General features: G+C 33.2%; 1 long non-coding RNA gene across 1 annotated transcript; it reads left to right on the forward strand.

Moving 5' to 3' along the window:
• The first annotated feature begins 200 nt into the window (after positions 1 to 200).
• LOC143234057 (uncharacterized) lies at positions 201 to 3,956 on the forward strand. Its single transcript, XR_013018488.1, has 3 exons — positions 201 to 314; positions 2,132 to 2,183; positions 3,418 to 3,956. It is a non-coding gene; the product is annotated as an uncharacterized LOC143234057 (long non-coding RNA).
• Positions 3,957 to 5,620: the final 1,664 nt, after the last annotated feature.

A 5,620-nucleotide genomic window follows, 5' to 3' on the forward strand; every position in this document is an offset into this window, starting at 1 on the left:
CAGTGTGTGTTTCTTTGTTGTTTATTTTTTTAATTTTGCATATGCCGGCCTCAACCAAGAGTACTCTTTTGACGTTGGTTGTATTTGTGGTAGCAGTATAGTAGACAGTATAAAACGTAAGTATTGTTCCAATTGAAAACAGAGTAGATATGGTATTGTTCAAAGAAGGAAATTTAATTCAATCAGTTAATAAAAATACTATATTCAAAAATATGTCCAGTTATTATCCAGACTGAGAGAAGAATTGTTATATTTCAAAAAAAGAGAAAAGCTAAGAAAATTATAAGAATGTAGAGGAAGTCATCCATGTTAAGGTGAGGTTTTTATAATGCAGGTATTAAGCGTAACATAAACAGCATTAATAGAAAATTATAAACAGTTGACTAAAAATACTACGAAGGAATAAGTGATTTGTTAGTCGAATTAAATGATATTAAATACACTGTCTTAACTAACCTCTCTTTAACCTAATTTAAGATAAGAGAAGTTAAATAAACCAAAACGAAAGCGATTTTACTGCAGGTGGACATATTTTATAGCTCTTATAACCATGGATGATTTCAAAGAATTAACTAAAACATAATAATCAAACACGATTACCAAAATTCACGATACAATTACTAAATAACAACAGTGAAAATGGATTAAACATTGAAAATACTATACCAAGATACGAATAAAGTATAAAATACATTACTGGATATTATAAATAAATTAAATACGTGCTAAGTTAACATAGCAAGAGATTCATAAAGCACATGAGCCAAAGGCTTAATCTTTAATGTGAGAATTCAGAATAACTCAAGCAATTAGCTTTTTCGATGTAAAATAGTACAATAGAATTAGTCAGACTAGCTCAAGCACTCTATGTAGCATCTGGATGGAAGCAAGCTCAAAGTTATCACAACTTAGTGAGTCACAGAGTGAAACTGGGGAATATTGCCACCTCATTTATGATGTCTACACCTAACGATCGAATATACATTGTTACATATGTGTAGACATAAAGGCTGCAGCTGTTACAAATGTTCTAAGAATATTTATACAATTACTCTTAACGGCAATAGGTAGATTGTTTAAATTATACAAGGTTATTTTATTACCTGCATCATTGAGCCATCATTTTGCATTAAGAATAAAGACTCATAATCCACAAAAGCTATTTCAAACGATCAACACACTCACTTAGAGATGACAGAAAATAATATTATAAAATGTATTGAAGAGTCACTCAGTGTATGTGAGCGAGATTCATAAATGTATTCAGTCAGTATGAATATTATCATGTAATTATATAATATTAGCAGTAACCAGAGATAAAACAGTTTGTTTGAACTCAAGCATAAAGCTACACAATGGGCTATCTGTTTTCTGCACATCACGGGTATCATAACCTGGTTTCTGGCTTTGTAATTCCGCGGACATACTGTTGTTTTACTGGCGGAGCATGTAATTTGTTTGTTTGTTTCGAGCTAAGCACATAGCTACACAATGGGCTGTCTGCACTCTGGCAACCATGGGATCGAAACCCGGTTTCTAGTGATATAAGTCCGCAGAATACCACTGTGCCAGAGGGAGACAGGATAGATAAAGTAATTGAGCTGTGTTAAAAGAGAACCATTATATCTTTATCCCACAACGATTTTACTACTACTGAACTCAGACAGTTGGTATCTTAGTTAGTCACTGTAAACATTAGCCCAGCATGGCCAGGTGGCTAAGGCGCTTCACTCGTAATATGAGGGTCACGGGTTCAAATCCCCGTCCCACCAAACATGCTCGCTCTTTCAGCCGTGGGGGCGTTATAATGTACGATGAATCCACTATTATTTGGTAAAAGAGTAGTCCAAGAATTGGCGGTGGATGGTGACGAATAGCTGCTTTTTCTCTCGTCTTACATTACTAAATTAGTCACGGCTAGCGCAGATAGCCCTTGAGTGGCTTGGTGCGAAATTCAAAAACAAACAATGCTCCTGGTAAATATATATAATTTATATATAAGTTACATTATTCTATGAATACTATTATTACATTCTCTTAAATAGCCTAAACACATTGTTAAATACTTTACACATTTCATTAGCTGCTCTATTATTTGAATCTGTATTTGTCTGTTTTTTTTTTTTTTCAGTTCAGTGTGTCTAATAACTTGGAGATCGAATCTGGCCTGCCTTAGTATTCTGGTAGGTGCTTCTTCGATCTGGAACTGATCTGTTACTAAGTTCAGGTGACCTCGCGCTATAGTCGTGTATATCATTCGTTTATTTTGGGTGGGATACAAGTGTACTAGAATCTCCTGTCATTGGTGAGCTATTTATGTCTATATTAGTGGGCCCGTCACTCTATCTCTCATTGTCTTATTACTAGTGCCAGTACCTAGTTCTCAAGTTTGGTTCGTATCTATTGTTGTAACACTGGTGTCTCATCATAATAGTTTAAAATATCTGCAGCTTCATGTTCTTTGTGTCTAATATGGTGTGTTTTCTCATAGCAAAGCTACATCAGGCTATCTGTTGTGTTCACCGAGAGGAATCGAGCCCCTGAGTCTAGTATTGTAAATCCGAAGAAACTCTATGTGTTTAGGATGCTCATCATGTGTTATATTTCATAATTAATTTTAAACTTCTTATCGTCTAGTTTTCCTTACGAATTTGTTTGTTTAGCTAAGCCTAATTAGTCAGATAACTCATCATGATCTTATGGTTTAGTTTATTTCATTAATTCTTATCATATATATTTTTCCGTAAAATTCAGTGATTTCAAAGAAGGTACTGGAGCTACTACCCATTAAGACCAGATTTCTAATATATTTATAATAGCTAACATAGTCTTAAAATAACCATTTCAAGGTCTTTCATAAGAAATATATATGTTTAGTTCAAGATCCTAAGTTAAGTAATCGTATCTCATTAGCGAGAGTAACTGAACAAAAAGTCCTCTCACAAACACATTTTTACCACTACGTTTGATCAAAACTTGTTTATTAATGTAGATATCATTCAGTTTAGTAATGTAATTGACTAAATATATATTGGCAGGTTTACTTTAATATGTCAAAATATTATATAAATAATTTTTAATAAAAAGTAATAACGTATGAGAACATCTGAAGAACTTAAAAAAAGAGTAAAAATGTATCTTAGGACGGCTGGTTTGGGTATTAACAATTTTACTCATAAAGCAGAGAACAACGTGTTGATATTCCGGCCCCCCAGTTACTCAGCGATATGTCTGCGGACTTACAACGCTAAAAGCCGGGTTTTAATACCCCGTGGTGGGCAGAGCACAGATAGCCCATTGTGTAGCTTTGTGCTTAATTCAAAACAACAAGAACTTCGACATTCTTATTTTAGCCTCGAAAGATCGAAACGTTGTTCTCGTCATCATGAATTAAGAAAAAATAGATTTTCTTCATAGCAATTCAAGGGATCCATCAAAATAATCGTGGAAAGAACGTGGAAGCCGTTCCTGTTTATAAAGTCAAGTAAGGTATGTGAACCTTGTAAGCCCCACTTTACAAGTTTGGCTAAGATGAAGCATGTTAAAAGTCTTAGTTTCAACCGTTACAAAAGACCTATCAGGATACCTAGATGAGATATCTGACTAGTACAAAAGTTACCAAAAATTTTTTGTATTGAATGTTTAATGAAAGAGGAAGTGGATGTCTGCAACCAGGGTATAATACTTTGACTGGTCTTTTTTGTTTTCTAAATCTTTCAACATTGAAGTATGTGACAGAATTCGTTAATGTCGACTGAATTGTAAAGCTATTCAGGTTCGACTTTTACTTTTTACTTGTCGTTGTAGGGAGAATAATATATAAGGATTTGCTTTAATAGGATCACATTTTTTCTTAGATAACAGTTCTTCATATAATTTCCTGAATATAAAGGAATATAAGCTGCTTATTTTAAGCTCCCTGAATTTTAATAAGTTTTGTAACGCCTACTATTGTGGTGTAAGATATGCACTTATATCAATAAATAAATGTTTGTAAATATAAACATTATACATGAGTTAAACAACTAGATCAGAGACACCGTAAAGTTCAAAGGAATTTAAACCTCCACAGCTTCCAGTGCGAGATTTGTACAGAGGTATCTTGGTTCAAACCAAGGACCTTCCAATCCAGATCCCGTCACATATAGTCATTGAACCACGATCGTCAGTACAAAAAACGTAAAACCAGACATTTCCTTTTATTTTTATGTTTATTAGGAAAACAAAAGTCACAATAACAATTTATAAATACTGTTTTTTTTGTAACCCAGTTAAATAAAACAAGTTTAAAAGCTAAAACTTACATTTAATCGCATGACAGATTGTTTGGTCTTTTCATGTTCTGCATAAAAGATTATTCAAAAACTCATAAAAAGATCATATAGACAAATAGTACTTTATCTATATCCCAGTATTTCATCGGTAAAATTGTGGACATATAACATTAAAAACCAGGTTTCAGTACCCATTGTGGGCAGACCACAGATGACCCATCTTGTAATTTTGTGATGAACAACAAACAAACAAAAAATTTTTCTCAGGTCGCCTTTTCGTGTAAAATTAAATATTGTTGATGGTGAATTTTTTTTCAGTTTTATTATCTTGCAAACCTAGAAAACTATTTCTTTTAAATTATTTTCAAACTGAGCCACCCCTTATACAGGCTAAGTGTTTTTTGTTGGAACCCATAGGGTTTAATTAGGAAGACTAGGCAGCTCGCCACCGCAATAATGTAATCTGTCTTTGAAACGAATAACACACTTGCTTACTCGTAAAATGTCAACACAACTTTAAAATCCTTTAAGTTGGAATGTCGGTGTCTAGCTTTCATCTATTTAAGGTCCGGAATGGCCAAGTGGTTAAGGCACTCGAGTTGTATTCTGAGGATCGGGGATTCGAATCTCCCCTCACGCCAAACATGTTCACTCTTTCAGTCGTGAGGGCGTTATAATGTTACGTGTAATCCTACTATTAGTTAGTAAAACAGTAGCCCAAGAGTTGGATGGTGATGTCTAGTTTCCTTCCCTCTAGTCTTACACTGCTAAATTAGGGATGGCTAGCGTAAATCCCCCTATCAATTTAATTTTGTTGTTTATCTAAGTATTCAGTTTATGGTTTTTGAGTTTTAATTTTTTTAACTTATTCTAAATGTACTCTAAATGTTTTATATAGGTTTAATCTTTTACAATTCCATTTTTCACTAACTTTTATCACCTCTGAAAGATGAAGGTTAATTTTGCTTTCGTCAAAATGGACACACAGTAAATTTGTTTTGTCTTGTGCAAGAGATTCATTTATCCGTTATTTTAACAGTAAATTAGTATGTATTATGGAAGGTCATTGTTCATGTTTTCAATAACGAAGTAAAAACCTGTTCTGTTCTTTCATTTTAAATCGAAAGTCATGAATAATGAAACAGTTTGTTTTTTGTTGCTCTTTTTTGAATATTGAAAAACAAGTTTCATTCCCTTTTAAATACTCAGTTGTTAAATGCGAAAACATTAATAATGAACGAATTCATATTTCTTTTGCAATTTCTTTGTAACATTAGGCTAAATTCACTCGTACGCAAATAATTTTTTTGCGGTTAAATGCAAAGAATGCACATTGTGATACTGTA

Source organism: Tachypleus tridentatus, chromosome 12, assembly GCF_004210375.1.
Source record: "Tachypleus tridentatus isolate NWPU-2018 chromosome 12, ASM421037v1, whole genome shotgun sequence".
Classification (NCBI taxonomy): Eukaryota; Metazoa; Arthropoda; class Merostomata; order Xiphosura; family Limulidae; genus Tachypleus; species Tachypleus tridentatus.